Source organism: Schistocerca serialis, chromosome 2 (assembly GCF_023864345.2).
Source record: "Schistocerca serialis cubense isolate TAMUIC-IGC-003099 chromosome 2, iqSchSeri2.2, whole genome shotgun sequence".
In the NCBI taxonomy this organism is placed as follows: domain Eukaryota; kingdom Metazoa; phylum Arthropoda; class Insecta; order Orthoptera; family Acrididae; genus Schistocerca; species Schistocerca serialis.
In genome coordinates, this window is record NC_064639.1 from 1,139,223,483 (window position 1) to 1,139,242,030 (window position 18,548).

Sequence of the window (18,548 nt, forward strand, 5' to 3'; positions counted from 1 at the left end):
AGAGGGGGTACATCATGGAAGACAATAGAAAAAAAGGGCGACTGTAAAATGGAGATAAAAACCGTAAAAAAGTAGTGCACACAAAAAACCACACACTGGGACAGTTAAAAGAGCACAAGGCACAGTATGACCAGAGCATAAAAGTATTGACGGATGGCGTAGCACATAACAAACACTGACAGTGACACTAAGTACAAGGCCAGCACACAATTAAAATAACACCTCTCGACACACAGGAGAAACACCACTGAACACAACACTGACGTGGCACACTGACGATGATCAAAATGGAGGATCTACCAGGCGCTAGGAGATGAGGGACACCGGAAGATGGGCGGGAGGGAGGGGTAGAGAGGGGGGAGATGGGCGGGGGGAGCGCCAAAGAGGGCCAGGTAGGGAGGGATGTGGGAAGGAAAGAGGCAAGGATGGGATGCAGGGTCTCAGGGGGGGGGGAAGAGGAAAATCCGTTATGGGAGGAGGGAAGAGAAAAAAGAGGCCCTGGGGAGGGGGGAAACAAGGCCAGGTTATAGTTGGAAGGAAGGGTAGACGTCACGGTGAAGTTCGTCATCCGGGATGGGGAGGCACTGGAAATTGCCCTGATGAAGGAGATGGAGGGGTGCAGGTGGAGAGAGGGAGGGATAAAGCGATAGAGGCACGGCAATGGGCGGGGAGTGGAGAGGAAGGAGGAAACCAGAGGGTGGGGGGTATCAAGCCTGCGGACAATGTAAAGGGTGCGGAGATGTTGGAGGAACAGGAGGAGGTGGGGGAAGGGGATGAGTTTATACAGACCTGTGTGGGGGAAGGAAGGCAGATACAGCAGGAAAGGTGGAGCACATGGCGTTCGAGGATTTGGAGGGTCTTGTAAAAGCAGGTGGATGTGGAGATCCAGGCAACACTGGCATAACAGAGGATATCATGGATAAGGGATTTGTAGGTGTGGAGGATGGTAGAAGGATGCAATCCCCATGTCAGGCCAGACAGGAGTTTCATAAGGTGGAGGTGGGAGTAGGCTTTCTGCTGGATGGTCTGTAGGTGAGGGGTCCAGGTGAGGTGACAGTCGAGGGTGAGGCCATGGTATCTCAGGGTGGGGGTGAGCTGGATGGGACGACCATAAAGGGTGAGGTAGAAATCATGGAGACGAAAGGAGTGGGTGGTGCAGCCTATGATGATTGCCTGGGTTTTGGAGGGGTTGAGATGGAGGTTGGTTCAAATGGTTCAAATGGCTCTGAGCACTATGGGACTCAACTGTTGAGGTCATTAGTCCCCTAGAACTTAGAACTAGTTAAACCTAACTAACCTAAGGACATCACAAACATCCATGCCCGAGGCAGGATTCGAACCTGCGACCGTAGCGGTCTTGCGGTTCCAGACTGCAGCGCCTTTAACCGCACGGCCACTTCGGCCGGCCTGAGATGGAGGAACCACTGGTTACACCAAGTGGTGAACTGGGTAAGGTGGGTTTGGAGGGTACATTGGCACCATTGAAGGGTATGGTAGAGAGCCAGGAAGGCGGTGTCATCAGCATATTGGACAAGGTGGGCAGGTGGGGGTGGCTTAGGCATATCAGCCTCAAACAAGAGATAAAGGAGAGGGGAGAGGACAGAGCCCTGGGGGACGCCAGCAGTGGATTGGTGTTGTGGAGGGTGACATAGGAAGCTGGGCAAATTGATAGACAGGGCATAGTTTTGGAGTTTAAAGAGGGAGACCGGGATGCCATACATGGTCATAGTCATTTTGGAGATCAAGGGAAACAAAAATGGCGGAGTGAGAGGAGTTGAGCTGGAGGGACAAAAGGTGAACGAAGTTAAGGGGTTGGTCTTCAGTGGAGAAGGAGGGTTGGAAGCCACACTGGGTAAGGGGGAGGAGGTGGTGTTTAGTAAGGTGCTGATGTATACGGTGGGAGAGGATCAATTTGAAGACCTTACTGAAGATGGAGGTGAGGCAGATGGGACGATAGGAAGAGGCGGCAGAAGGGGGTTTGTTGGGTTTGAGGAATAAGAGGACACGGGAGGTCTTCCACAGGTCAGGGTAGAAGACGGTAGAGAGGATGATGTTATAGAGATGGGCGAGGACAGTCGGGAAGGAATAGGGGCTTTCTCGAAAGTGATGGTAGGTGACACAGTCGTGACCAATGGCTGTCTTGCTTTGTACCGGAGGATAAGATTAATGTCTTGTGCTGTGATGGGAATGTTTATGTCGGAGGGAGGCAACTGCTCCAAGTACTGGAGACTGGGAGCAAGTGGAGTGACTGAGGTATCGGCACATTCCATGATGGTGGGGAAAAGAGAATAATCAAAGTGGGGATCATCTGGGATGGAGAAGACCTTGGAAAGGTGGGAAGCGAAGTGGTTGGCCTTACTGAGGTTGTCAGGAAGGGGGCGATCGTTATGGAGAAGGGGGTAGTGGGGAGCAGAAAGGGAACCAGTAAGGCGATGGAAGGCGGACCAGTACTTGGAGTAGCTGATAGGGAGAGTGGCATTGAGTCACATGCAGGTCTGGCGCCAGTCTCGGCGTTTCGTTGCTGTAATAAGGTTCCACATGTGTCGCTGTATTTGCTGGTGGCGTTGGAGTGTATCCCTGTCATGAGTGCGCAGGAAGGAGTGATAGAGGCGACGGGATCCGTGGAGGAGGAGGACAGCCCATGGAGGGAGAGTGGGACGGTGGGGGTGGATGGTTTCAGTTGGAACATGGCCCTATACGGCGTCAGTAATTACCTTCTGAAGGAAGGACAAGGCGTGGATGATGTCATTAGGGGCGATAGGTAAGAGGGTGGCTTTCGACCTGGGTGGCGATGGATTCCTGGTAGGCATCCCAGTTGGCACGGTGGTAGTCATGGACGACCTTGGGAGGTGGTGCAGGGTGAGCGGACTTTATGGTGAGAAGGACGGGGAGGTGATTGCTACCTGTGGGGTCAAGGATGGCGATGGTGATATGCCCAAGGAGGTTGGCAGAGGCAATGGCAACATCTGGGGTGCTGTCACTTTTGGGTCAGGTGTGCTGGGGAAGGGGAACAAGGTCACCTTGGATTCTGGAGAGGAACTGATATCACCGCCAAAGGGCGGCAGGAGTGCGGCTATGGATTTTGAGGTCGGCAGCAATCACATAGGTGGAGAAGGTGTGGTCAATGTGCGAGATGAAGTCATAAGAAAGAGGAGCATAGATGGTGGCACAGATAATGGTGAGGGAGAGGAAGAAGACGCTCAGGATAAAGTGTTCAGTTGGGTGATTGAGGAAAGGTTGTGGCCAGATGGAGATACGCTTAAGGTGGCCAATTGCGACTCCACCCTGCGCACAAGGAACAGAAGCATCAGTGCGGTGGAGGATATAGGGAGAGGTGTGGATAGAATGGTGAAGCTGGAGAAAGGTTTCGTTCAAGAGGAAGGTGTCGACGTGATGGTGGGAGAGGGTGTGCATGAGTAGGTATTTGTTGGAGTGGAAGAAGTGAATGTTCTGGAAGAGGACGTGATACTCATGCTGTGCCATGATGGTAAGAGAGTGGGGGAAGAGAAGGAAGGGAAGTGGCTTAAACTAGGGTGTTGAGGCAGGTGAAGGTGAAGTGGGCTCGGTTGTGGGAGTAAGTGGCAAAGGTGTTCAGGTGGAAAACGGAGTGAGCGGCAAAGAAGATTTGTTGGAAGGTGTGGGGGGTGCTGAAAAGGCTGAATGTTTTGGAGTACAACAGTAAGGAACCAGATGATGTCCTCGACTGTGGGGGGCGGGGGGGTGGATGGAGGGAATTGTTGGGGTGGAGAGGGGGATCAATGGGACAGACAGGGACTGTAAGCTCAGGAGTGGCTGGAGGGGGTTTGGTTTTACAGTTGTGGGAGTAGGTGGGATGGGGGCCATTGCAGGTGTTACAGGAAGGAGGAACAGCGAGGTTGGGGCAGTTCTTAAGAAAGTGGGAGGACTTGCAATGGGGACAGTTGGGGGGGGGGGGTGGTTTGCAGTTGGGGGTCAGGTGGTCATTGTACAGGCACTGTTGGCTGCAGTAGGATTGGGGAGGGGATTTGGAGGATTCAACAGGGTGGCAACGGTGGTATATCAGGACACCTTGGGTGAGGAGATGGTCAATGGAGGGTGCAGACTCAGAGAAGACCCACATGAGGTAGGTGGGACCAGAGGCAATGTGGATACAGCGGCAGAGCAGATTTCCAGGATTGGGTGGGACTTTAGTTCTGCTGATCTAGTACCTCCCGCTGTGGAAGTCAAACACGTGCCAGAACAAATGGACGTGGTCAGTCCATAGAGGGCTCCGTGTCCGCGGCTCTCGCGCAGCGATGGCGCCACCTCTACACCATGTGCAGACCGCGGCCAATAGCTGCTCCCTCTGGTTTCTTATATAGGGATCCGCTCTGCCCTAGTCCAGTCAGTCTGGTACTCGCTCTGGATTGCATCTCTTTCTTGGCGGTACTGCATTCTGGTTGTTGCTCGTTGTTGACATTTACCTGGCTCTGGTTCCGAGTGGATTTACTGTTTGTGTTTCTACAAGCCTCCATTGTTTATTTTCTTCCTTGTTGTGTCGGTCATAGTCAGTCGCTGTGGGTGGTTGTTGGTTGTCGTTGGTCTGTCGTCTGACTCGTCCTTGTGTTTACTCGGTGGTGCATGCTCCACCACTGACGGCTTCCCCGCCTGGTGGCTCCGATCCGCAGCTCAAGGCGTTCCCGCAGTTGGTTTTGGTTACCACAGCCAACACCTCATCCTCGGTGATCACCAGGCTGAGCTCGGTGATCACGGCAGTGTAGGTGGGGGGGGGGGCGACGGGGAGGCTGGGGTTGACGAGGAGTGGAAGAGGAAAGGAAAGGAGTCAGAGATGCACAGGGGCCAAACATATCTCGTGGGAGTTTACGGAGGACGTCTGTGTGAAAGGAGGGGGACGGGGACTTGATGAGGACTGAGTCCCTGTGAGGAATGAGTTGGGAGATGGGAGCACCAGGTAAATACATTCGTATCTCCACAGTGACGGTACGGGCATCGAAGAACTTAGGATCATGATTTGACAGAACATAGGTGTGGAGGGTGTGGGCTGGGGTACAGGTGGCCGGAGGAGGGGTGGTGTCCGTGGAGATGACAGGAGGAGGGGGAGGTGGTGTTGACTTTTTGTGGGAAGTGGCGGGAGCAGAGTCGGTAATGACGCGCTTTTGGGGTTTTTTGGACACTGGAGGCTGGGAAGAGGGGAGAGGGACGGTGAGATGAGGGAGGTGGCGGGTGTCAGATCCCTGTGGCGTAGTGGAGGTGCCGGGAGAAGCAACTGGTTCAGTGGCGGCGACAGTGGCTCGGCGCGACGTGATGCGTGCGGGGGATGCAACCGACAAAGCGACAGGGTGGGTGAGAGAGGGGAAGCCAACCACCTGAGGGGTGGCAGCAGAGGCGGCAACAGAGGCGTACGTGAGGGCGGGGGTAGTAGTGGGAGCTGTTGAGGGTGTGGAGGCTGGAGGAAGGGTGTAGAGGTGTGGGTATACAGCAGGGGAGGAGATAGGGGGATGGGTAAGTGGGGGAAGAGGAGAGGAGGTGTAAGGAGGGAGGCCAGGGGCGGCACTCCAGGAAGTGACTGTGGGAGAGGGGGAGGGGGAGGTGTAGGTGACAGTGGAGGTGGGAGCGCTCATGGTGGACGAACGGCGACGGCGGTCGGACAGCAGGCGGCGGCGGCGGCGGCGGCGGCGGCGGCGGCGATGGACGTCGGATGGCGACGGACCGACAGCAGGCAGCGGCGGCGATGGACGATGGCGGTCGGAAGGACGGGGACGGAAGGATGGCAGGCAGGGAGGCAGGCGGGCGGACGAACAGCTACAGCAACAATCTTCGAAGACGGAGTTTCCACCCTGAGAGTAGCCCAGGCTTTGCAATCTGACGTTTCCGAAGGAGGGGATCCGACCCTCTAGATGATAAAATGTTCAAATGTACCTACGTTCTGTCTTTTAATTTAAAAAACCTACCTGGTACTAATTGTTCGTCTACAATTGTGAGCGATATGTTTGTGACTATTACAGCGCCATCTATCACAAAGCGAAAAATGTGGTCCAACTAAAACATTCATATTTTTTTACGTACTACCCGAATATGTAAAAAAATGGGGGTGCCTATTTAAATCCGTTTAACCTATGGCAGCGCCATCTAGCGGGCCAACCATAGCGCCATCTGGTTTCCCCCTTCAAGCTAAGTTTCATTCTTTGTAGTTATTTCGTTTGATGCTTATTTCGTGAGATATTTGGCCCTGTCACGATCAATGGACCACCCTGTATATGTTTTTCTAATATAAATATAATATATAAATATTAATGTATAAAGATCAAACGTTATTAGCAAATATTCCGAAAAGTTCTTGACCGAATCACTTCAGATTTTTGGTCAGTATTCTAACAAACATTCCGACGGACATAGGCTTTATATTCCCAGAATAGACCAGATACTGGCAGAAGTATTGCTGTGAGGAGGGGCATGAGTCGTTCTTGGGTAACTCAGAGGGTAGAGCACTTGCCTGAGAAAAGCAAAGGTCCCGACTTCGAGTCTCGATCCTGTACACAGTTTTAATATGCCATGAAGTTTCATAGGCTATATATTCTTTTAAACAATTATTTGTGGGTTTTCTGTTACAATCAACTGCAGTAACGAAAACGCACGCTTCAGTTTTCTTTCTCGCAGTCAGTTTCAGCAGCAACAGCTGGGCATTTGAACCATTAGACAAAATGTTTCTCTTATACATATTCTTCCTCCTGATACATAGTTGTAAGCTAAAATTGTATACACAGAAGTGTGCTGTTCATTTTGTTCTATGCAGTTAGTTTTAACACATAACGGGAAAATGGTATTTACGGCTTATTGACTTTGTTATTAGAATACTACAAGCAGTCTAAATCGTTCGAAATTTTGTAATAGTACCAGTTCGCTTAGTAAAATTTTGCAAAATAAAGTCACTGAAGCTATTATCCGCACACAGCAGTAGAGGTCTCTCTCATAACCTGTGTGCCAATGATGCCAACCGATTTACCCCTCATTTTATGCGACTTCATTTACCAATTAAGGATTCATTTACAAGGACAATAAACAAGAATCAAGGAATCAAGGTCAGAGAGAGGGGGGGAGAGGAGATGGATAGAGAGTGGGGGAAAGAAGAAATTGACACAGATATGAGTGAGAAGATGGACATAGAGAGAGACAGAGAGAGAGAGAGAGAGAGAAGTGAGAGACGGACGGACGGAGGGAGGGACAGAGGGACAGGGAATAGATGGAATGGGGAGAGGAGAGGGAGTAGGGGATGTGTATACATTTCCAACACAGGTTCGAAAATTGAAAGTAAAACACTCCGATTTCAAGCTGTCTGTGGTACAATTACAAAACATTGCGTCGTAAGTCCAAATGGAGACTACCATGAAATTTTATTGTGTTCGCTGTTCCTGCCCTATGCTATGGAAGCGGAAGGTGCGTTACACAAAAAAAGGGCTTAATGAACTTTAAAATTAGATATCCGTGAAAAAGCTTTTTAGATCGTTTTAAATGTGTTATCTAAAAGAAGGATGGCTGATTTTCCGTCTAATTTTTTATCATATCACTTTTTTCTGTACTGTAACTAATTTCATGAAATTCCCCGTACCTTAACTATTTTACCACTTTTTTGCTATCGAATTTCTACCAACTCACTGACCTTTACTTCTTTTTTTTACACCATCATGAAAATCTTTAATTTTATCTTTTTGTGTCCAGTTTTCGGACTTGGTTGATGCGGCCCGACGTGATTTCCTCTCCTGTGCCAACCACTTCATCTCAGAACAGCACTTGCAACCTATGACCCAATTATTTATTGGTTGAATTCCGATTTCTTTCTTCCTGTACAGTTTTTACCCTCTACAGCTCCCTGTAGTAATATGGGGGTTATTCTTTGTTAACAGATATCCTTTCATTCTTTTCCTTCTTGTTGTCCATATATTCCTTTCCTCGCCGATTCTGCGGAGATCCTACTCATTCTTACCTTATCAGTCAACATATTTTTTAACGTTCTTCTGTAGAACCACACCTCAAATGCTTTGATTCTCTTTTTTCTGGTTCTCACACAATCCATGTTTCAGTTTCATACAACCCTGTACTCCAAATGTACATTCTCAGAAATTTCTTCCTCAAATAAAGGCCTATGTTTCATACTAGCAGATTTATCTTGGGCAGGCATGCCCTTTTTGCCAATGCTAATCTGCTTTAGGTGCCCTTCTTGCTCTGTCCGTCTTCGTTATTTTGCTGCCTCACAGTTTAACTTTATCTGCTTCGAGATGCTCAGTCGTGATACGTTCCACGCCGTTATCGTTTTTGCTGCTTCTCATTACTTTCCTTTTTCTTAGATTTAATCTCACTCCATTTTATGTCATTAGGCTCTTCATTCCATTCAACATATCCTGTAATCCTTCTTCACTTTCGTTTAGGTCACCTATGTCATCAGCGAATCTCATCATTGATATCCTTTCACCTTGAATTTTAATTCCATTCTCGAATCATTCTTTTTATTTCCTTCATTGAATCTTCGATGTATAAATTGGACAATAGGGACGAAAGACTGCATCCCTGACTGTCACTCTTTTTAATCCGAGCACTTCGTTCTTGGTCTTCGACTCTTATTGTTTCCTCTTGGTTCTTGTACACATTATATTTTAATCATCTTTCTCTATACGTTACCCAAATTTTTCTCAGAATTTCGAACATCTGGAACCAAAATACACTGTCGGACGCCTTTTCAAGGTCTACAAACCGTACAATCGTGTCATCATTTCTCTTCAGTCTTGCTTCCATTGTCAATCGCAACGTAAGAACGGGCTTTCATGTGCCTTTATCTTTCCTAAAACCAAACAAAAACCATTCGACAATGTAAAATGGTGCAAGATGTTCGAAATTCTTAAAATGGTAATGGCACTGAGCACTATGGGACTTAATTTCTAAGGTCACCAGTCCCCTAGAACTTAGAACTACTTAAACCTAACTAACCTAAGGACACTACACACATCCATGCCCGAGGCAGGGTTCGAACCTGCGACAGTAGCAGTCACGTGGTTACAGACTGTAGCGCCTAGAACCGCTTGGCCACCGAGCCGGCTAGAATGGTAATGATAAGCTATAGGGAGAGACGAGTCATAAACAATATGTACAACAGCCAAGAGTGAATAATAAGAGTGAAGGATCAAGAACGAAGTGCTCGTATTAAAATGTGTCTAAGACAGGGATGTAGCCTTTCACCCCTACTGTTCAATCTGTACATTGAGGAAGCAATGATGGAATTAAATTAAGGTTCAGGAGTGGAATCAAAATTCAAGGTGAAAGGATATCAATGATACGATTCGCGGATGACATTGCTATCCTGACTGAAAGTGAAGAAGAATTGCATGATCTGCTGAACGGAATGGACTGTCTAATGACTACAGAATATGGATTGAGAGTAAATCGAAGAAAGAAGAAAGTAACGAGAACGGTGAGACACTTAACATCAGGATCGATGGTCATGAAGTAGATGAAGTTAAGGAATGCTACCATCTAGGCAGTAAAATAACCAATGTCGGACGGAGCAAGGAGTACATCAAAAGCAAACTAGCAATGGCGAAAAGGGCATTCGTGGCCAAGAGAAGTCTGCTAATATCAAATATCAGCCTTAATTTGAGGAAGACATTACTAAGAATGTACGTCTGGAGCACAGCATTGTATGGTAGTGAAACGTCGACTGTGGGAAAACCGGAACAGAAACCAATCGAAGCATTTGACATGTGGTGATACAGACGAATGTTGAAAATTAAGTGGACTGATAAGGTAAGAAATGTGGAGGTTCTCCGCAGACTCGGAGAGGAAAGGAATATGTAAAAAACACTGATAAGCAGGAGGGACAGAATGACAGGACATCTGTAGAGACATGAGGGAATGACTTCCATGGTACTAGAGGGAGCTGTAGAGGGCAAAAACTGCAGAGGAAGACAGAGTTTGGAATACATCCAGTAAATAATTGAGGACATAGGTTGCAAGTTCTACTTTGAGATGGACATAGATTGCAAGTGCTACTCTGAGATGACGAGGTAGTATAGGACGGGAATTCGTGGCCGGCCGTATCAAACCAGTCAGAGGACTGATGACCAAAAAATAAAAAAAGCCAAAATGATCGTCGACATCTTTATCTACATCTACGTACATACTCCGCCAGCAACAGTATGATGCGTGGGGGAGAGTGCCCTCTAAGGTTACTAACGTTTCCTTTTCCGTTACACTCGAAATAGAGGCAGGGAAAAACGAGTATCTACATCCTTTCTTACGAGCCCTAATCTCTCTAATCTTATATTCGCGGTCCTTTCAAGAAACAATGGAATCTTCATCCAACAGCTCCTCAATTTTCTTTTCCATTTTTATGTATATTATTCTCTTCAGCGGCTTGGATCCTTGAGCTGGTAAGCTGATTGCGCGATAATTCTCGCACTCGAGGCTCTTGGAATATTCGGAACTGCATGGAAGATTTTTCCGGAACGTCTGATGGTATATCGCCAATCTCATACATTCTACACACCTACCTGAAGCCGCGCGGGATTAGCCGAGCGGTCTTGGGCGCTGCAGTCGTGGACTGTGCGGCTGGTCCCGGCGGTGGTTGGAGTCCTCCCTCGGGCATGGGTGTGTGTGTTTGTCCTTAGGATAATTTAGGTTAAGTAGTGTGTAAGCTTAGGGGCTGATGACCTTAGCGGTTAAGTCCCATAAGATTTCACACACATTTGAACATTGAACATACCTGAATTGTTGTTTTGTTGCAGTTACCGAAGATTTTAGAAATCCCAGAGAAATGTTATCGATCCTTTCTGCTTATTTGAACTTTAGTCTTCCAAAGCTCTTTTAAATACTGATTTTATTACTGGTTCCCCTATAGACTCCTGTTTCTTCTTCTCCCACGTCATCAGTCAAGGCCTCTCCCCGTAGAGACCTTCAATGTACTCTTCTCAGCTATTCGCTCTCTACTCTGCACTTAACAGAGCAATTCCCATTGTAGTAATAATTTTACCACCTTTTCCTTTAATATTTTGATTTTCCTGGTTCATTAGCCAGTCCTTCCGACAATCACTTACTTTCGAATTTTTTCACATTTTTCGTGCAGGAAGTTTAGTTTCCCTGCGCTTCCTATTTATTTCGTTCTTAAATGACCTGTATTTCTCTATTCCTGAACGTTTTTGTACTTCCTCGTCGATCAACGTACATATTTCTTCTGTTGCCTATGGTTTCTTCGCAGCTGTCTTCCTTGTTTGTCTTTCTTCTGTGATTGCCCTTTTTAGAGATGTGTACTCCTCTTCAACTGAACTGACTACGGAGCTATTCGTTATCGCAGTATCTATAGCCTCAGAGGCCTTCAAGCGTATTTCCTCATTCGTTAATATTTCCGAATCCCACTTCTTTGTACACTATTTCTTCCTGACTAGTCTCTTAAGTATCAGCTTACTCATCATCATTACTAAATTGTGATGTGAGTCTCTATCTGCCCCTGGGTAACCAATATCTGATTTCGGAATCACTGCCTTACCATGATGTAACATAATTGAAATTAGTATTTCTCCTCTCCCATTCCCATACCAAACCCGTTAAATTTCTTATGAACCTGTAAATGACGACGTAGATATGAAGGCAAATTTACACCAAAATCAATGGTCTTAACTTCCAATGTTTTTAATGAACTCTTAAAAAATTGTAGACTGTTCATATTTCTGTTTCTATTTAATTTCAAATACTTTATATGCCACAATGTTTTTAACCTGTTTTTATTGTATTTTTATTATAATTTTTATGACACGGAAATTTCTACTTACTGTTTTTATAATATTAGCACGAATGCGACCTAAACTCTAAAGAAGATTGTGTAATACACCCTTGTGCTTCCGAAACCACATTCTTCAGTGCCTCCATAAATACAATTTTTCATCATAATTTTACATTTTTGAGCATTGCATTTATTGTAATTTATTTTGTGCCGCACAGTGTCATCATTATAGTGATTGACATTCTGGCTTCTTTTATGAACATTCAACAACCGTCCTGGTGCTGGATGCCAGTATATCAACACACTGCTACCAGTACAGTCTGCGGTGCCTTACTGCTTCATCCTTGCCGTTGCTTATCGATAATCACACGGCCTCCTCCGGTTCGTCTTTGACTACCAGCAACCCTACTGATGACGACGTCTCTATGGAAGCTGCGTCCCTGAAAGTACGAACTAGTGCCACCAGGCGGTGATAGAATGCCATATAGCCCATTACACTGATTTCAATTTGAAATGTCTTTAGATTACATGATTATTATCAACAAACTGCTATTCTAAGCTACTATTTATATAATGTCCTACAAATACATTCGTATTCTCTTTCATGTTTTATTCGTTCATTTGACAACATTTGATGTAGGTCATTTTCCATTGGCTGACCCTCATGCCATGTGCTATAAGCGCGTGTTCTCCGTATGCCGAAATCCATAGTAGAGTAACGCCTAACGTTAAATGATTCCGCAATTAATTACGAATGAACAGTAGCAGGTAGGGATATCATTTTCATTGTTTTACAACTGTTAACAGGGAGGGTTACGATTTTGAAAATAGGACATACCTCTTGTACATGAATGTTTTCTAACTGCTAGTTGAAATTCTCCTATAATTGCGGCAATCCTGCAAGTAGAAATCAGATATAATTGAAGTGATGCTTTATGGAATTCGCGAGTACATCACAAATCTAAACGCATTTAAGTTAATGATCAATATCATACATTCCACTTTCGCGAGTTGGTACATGCATAGCATAGTTACAGTCCTCTGCGTCGGGAAATTTCAATTGATAATACTGTACAGAAGCAGTAGTATAACATTAGAAAAAAAGTCATATTTATGAATATCAAGATTTTATTCATTATTTAACACCCATTGCAAACTACCAATATATTGGCATAGATGGCTGCGAAACTTATTACAGTACGTTGCAAATCTTTTATCTCTAAAAAAATCACTAAGTACGTCTGCTGCTTCACTATTTCCTCTTTCTCTCTCACAGTACTTTCAGCTGCATATACAAGTATATAATGGTTAGTAGAATAATTATGTTCTTAACCCTTTCCCAAAGTAAAAAGGTGGGGTCCGTCTAATAAGAGAGTCCCAAAATGCAGATACTTTGATCTTGTGCCGGCCGCGGTGGTCTAGTGGTTCAGGCGCTCAGTCCGGAACCGCGCGACTGCTACGGTCGCAGGTTCGAATCCTGCCTCGGGCATGGATGTGTGTGATGTCCTTAGGTTAGTTAGGTTTAAGTAGTTCTAAGTTCTAGGGGACTGATGACCAGAGATGTCAAGTCCCATAGTGCTCAGAGCCATTTGAACCATTTTTTTGATCTTGTGATTACATTACGGAATTTACGAATCTCGTAAGCAAATGTTGTTTTTGTAACTGTTATATGTTGAAGTGTTCTTAATTCTAGGAGAGTAGTGTTTTGTGTGTGTCATGGAAGCTATAATATTTCAGTATACGTGTTCGCTTATCCTTCCATCCAATTTTATTGGACGACTTCCGGTTTAATGTGGAATTCTAACGACAACGACATTCAGAGTTTGCATTGCTCACGAATACACACACACACACACACACACACACACACACACACACACACACACACACACAATGCATCTCTTGCAATAAACACTTATGTCTGTCTCAATCTACTGGCCAATACAGTTAAATTTTTTAGAAAAAGCAGATCGTCCATCAGTAAATGAAGTTAGAGATAATTTTACGTGTTGTGATTTTACTTATTACATGTTGTGATTTTACTTATTATTATGAGCTTAAATTTATGGCTGCAGCAGTCAGTCCATATTACAGTTCGTACCGTTATATTTAGCTTTTTTTATTCAAGTTTGCAATGACAATAGAATGCAAACCGTTGATCGAAGTAATTATAAATGGGTACCAATAAATAGTTTTTGTTCAGTTTGTTACAAATTTACGGTGGTTTTTGTCTTTAGGCTCTTACTTGGTTAACTGGCCACCAGGGACCTTGCAGATCATGTGCAGACCTTACGAACTGCCTCTAACAGATCCCGTCGGCGAGAAGGGCGGGGAAAGTGGTGGGGAGGGGGAGGGGGGAAGGTGCTCTTTCCTTCTGCCCTTCCTACCAATACTGCTTTCGGAATGGTATCACCTGTCATCCTTGTAACATATTCAACCCATGGCAGTCGCTTAGGATTCGCTCTATGTGTAATATTAGGCTGGCTCATTATAAAACAAACTTCTTCAAATGTGTGTGAAATGTGTGTGAAATCTTATGGGACTTAACAGCTAAGGTCATCAGTCCCTAAGCTTACACACTACTTAACCTAAATTATCCTAAGGACCAACACACACAACCACGTCCGAGGGAGGACTCGAACCTCCGCCAGAACCAGCCGCACAGTCCATGACTGCAGCGCCTTAGAAAACTTCTTCATTTTATAGTCTCCTCCAACATGTTTTTTTGTTTCTTCTTTGGCCAAAGATTCTTTGTCATGACCTTTCTTTCAACCACCATCACTGTCAGTGGTACTCAGTGTTTCTATGCACTGGGGCAATTATTGTCTTATACTCCCTCATTTTAACAGTCGTTGAGATAATCTTTGATATAATATAATAGAGTGTGTCATTTCTCATATATTTTAATGTATTTTTCATACATATTTATTTCATGAATAGCTTATAATTTTCTCATCTAGTGATCTGATTTTGTTATGGGATAAGTTTGTTGAGCTGATTACTAGATCTTGAGCAGTCGCAAAAGCCTTAACCCATTATCATTTCTCATGTAAGCTCTAATTCCTGAAGTCCATTCTGTTTCTCTTCTCCGTCCCACCTTTGCTACAAAATGTGCAAGCATAATTTTTGTATTTCTGAACCAACTTTGATTCCATAACGAACTGTTGCGCACAGCGAATGTAGATTGTTATGAGGAAGGATAGGAATACAACACTCAGTTGTATTAACATTGTTATTTTTTTACTGTTATTCTTGCTCATCCCAATTTCAGTTATAAACAGCTATCTTTAGCGCTCTTGAGTGAATTATAAACAACAAACTTGGTGCAGCACATTTCATCAGGTGACTTCATAAGTGTATAGGCTACACACCTGTAAAGGCGTATGGTGGTGACACGTATGTCGGAAGTTTATGGATTATAACTCACTCAAATACACTGAATATGTCTATAGCTGAAAGGTGGATACGCAAGAATAATAAAATCGAATGGGAATGTGACTGATTGCTATGTTCCTATCCTTTCATATATCTGTTATCCCATCTTCCCACTGTCTTTTCTATTTCCTCATAAGAATCGTCTTTTACCTCTTCTTATTTACTTCTGTCACAGCGTGTGCAGTCACAAATGTTATGTCCCAGTATCTTGTTTAGTAGTAGGGCGTGTCAGTAGTCGTTTATTAGCTGCCACGTAACTCTTCGTTTGTGTTAGCAGGTGGTCAGTCATTACAAAGCCTGTTCCATTGCCAAGTTTCTCATTTTCTCCACATCCTGCATGGAATATTATCGAATATCATCGACTTACTCTAAGGGCGCCTTCACCGTTCCCTCTCGTTTTCTGTAATTCGGTCATATCAGCTTTCTACCTCTCTATTTCTGATATTACTCCCTTAGTAGCTGCCCACCTACACACTGAGGTGACGAAAGTCGTGGGATACTTCCCAGTATCCTTTTGCGTGGTGTTGTGGGGAAACTCGATTTGGCAAGTTGCTGGCAGTCCCCTGCAGAAATATTGACCCGTTGTGCCGCCCATAATTGCGAAAATGTTTCCGGTGCCTGATTTTGTCCACGAACTGATCTCACGATTGTGCGTTTTAAATATTCGATTGGTTACGAAATAATTGGCTCGAATTGTCCAGAGTGTTCTCCAAACCGATAGCAAACAATTGTGGCCCGTTGACATGGCTCATTGTCATCCATAAAAATTCCATTGTTGTCCATAAATGCCTGCAAATGGCTGCGAATTGTCGCCAAGTAACCGAAAATAACCATTTCCAGTCAATGATTGGTTCGGTTCCATGTGATTTCTGCAGTCGCGGAATCGAAAAGCTACCGCAGTGTTGAATGACTGTTCTAAATATTGAAGAAGAATACATTATTGATGACTTGAGGTTTTTGTTATGCTAATGTGTTGTGTTTATTAAAATTACTGAGAAACGCTGTTAACTTATCCATTAATCTAACACATTCGTCACATGTCACAACAGGGGATAAAATAAGATTTGGATTGGATTGTTTGGGGGAAGAGACCAAACTGCGAGGTCATCGGTCTCATCGGATTAGGGACGGACGGGGAAGGAGGCCGGCCATGCCCTTGGAAAGGAACCATCCCGGCATTTGCCTGGAGCGATTTAGGGAAATCATGGAAAACCTAAATCAGGATGGCCAGACGCAGGATGAACCGTCGTCCTCCCGAATGCGAGTCCAGTGTGCTAACCACTGCGCCACCTCGCTCGGTGATAAAATAAGAATAAGGCATCCACTGGTCAAAAGTCTTATCGGAACCGGAATGTGCTACGACTTCGGCTGTGCAGATGGTTTATCCACATGATTTTTATTCCTTTTTTAACTCGTATCTAGAAATTAACGGCTGGCCGGAGTGACCGAGCGGTTCTAGGCGCTACAGTCTGTAACCGCGGGACCGCTACGGTCGCAGGTTCGAATCCTGCCTCGGGCGTGGATGTGTGTGATGTCCTTAGGTTAGCTAGGTTTAAGTAGTTCTAAGTTCTAGGGGACTGATGACCTCAGAAGTTAAGTCCCATAGTGCTCAGAGCCATTTGAAAGAATTGACGAACTTAGTTTCCTCTGTTATGGTCTTGCATAATCTGATGATGCCGGACAAGAGCGAGACGCTTAACTGTTATTAATGAAAACAGTTTTTGCAACCGAGACTGCCTTTATTCAAAAAATATCATAACTAGTCGTTGTACTGGTATGGAACCAGTATTACAAATGGAACAAAACTGGAAGAAATTGAAGGAATGGTAGTGGAGGTAAGAAAAGTCGTTCACAGTATGTGGCGATGTGCCTTGGCAGTGGCTGTAAGCTGTATCACAGGGACGCCGGTCTGTTGCGGCAGAGCGGGGCCGCCCCCCGTGACGTCACAGCAGCACAGCAGCCGTCGCCGGCTGATCCTGACAGCACTGCAACCACGCGCCGCACCCCGGCCAGCTGCCCGGGACTCGTCCCATTCCCACAGTGTTTACGCAAGGCACTGGCTGCTGCAGCGTGCGGCCGGCTCACACCCCTTCCCCACAGCCGGTGATGACGCTGTCACTCCTAGCCGGATGCAAGCATTTTACGCCTGTTCAGATTTACAATAACGCTTTTAAACATATTAACATACAGGCAGAATGGCACACCGAGCGAGGTGGCGCAGTGGTTAACACACTGGACTCGCATTTGGGAGGACGATGGTTCAAACCCTCGGCCTACCATCCTAATTTAGGTTTTTGTGATTTCCCTAAACCTTCTTTCTTGGCTCTACAGCTCATGATGAGCCTTGGCCTCTTCTACAATTTCCTACCATCTCTCTAGATCCTTTGCCAATACTGTCCAGTTTCTATAGCCCATCTTCCTAAGATCTTCGATTACTCCATCTCCCATCTGGCTCTTGGTCGACCACGTCCTCTCTGCCCTCCTGGCTTTCCTTATAATATTCTTTTTGGTACTTCTGTATCACTCATGCGAGCCACCTCAGTCTGGATGACTTCGCTATCCTTCTGATGGGTTGGTCATTGTATATGGTATACAACACATGGTTGTATCTCCTCCTCCATCTTCCTCTTTCACAGATTGGGCCGATGATTCGTCTAAGTACCTTTCTTTCAATGCATCCAGTGTTTCAATATCTTTAGTTGTTATTGTCCAGGCTTCAGAGGCACATGTAAGCACTGGTCGTACCAGTGATTTATACATAGTTAATTTCGTGGTACGAGTCAGGAGCCTTGAGGATAGAAGTCTTGTTAGGGCAAAATAGGCTCTGTTGGCCAGTATCAATCTCTACTTAATTTCAAAGGAGGTATCATTTAGATGTGTAACTGTCGAGACCAGATACTTGAAATATTCAACTCTCTCAAATGTATAATTGCCCATTGTTATTACATTTGGCGTATTTACTCTATGTGCTTTTCCAGCTGCCATATATTTTGTTTTTTGTTCATTATTAATTAACGCCATGTTCCTACTGGACTGTTCAAGAGCTGTAAATGTCTCATCCATTGCTTTTTGGGTTCTTGCTATTATATCTATGTCATCTGCGTAGGCCAGTATCTGCACCGATTTATAGAAGATCGCTCCTCTGTTCAGAAGGTTTGCGTTTCTCATCACCTTCTCCAGGGCGGCATTAAAGAGAAGACATGCCAATGCATCCCCCTGTCGCACTCCTTTTTTAATACTCAATGTGTTGGACATCATTCCTCCTATTCTTACACTACCTTGTGTTTCGCTCATTGTAATTCTCACCAGCCTTAACAACTTTCTAGACATACCCAGTTCATCTAGAGCTTGATATAACTGCTCTCTATTT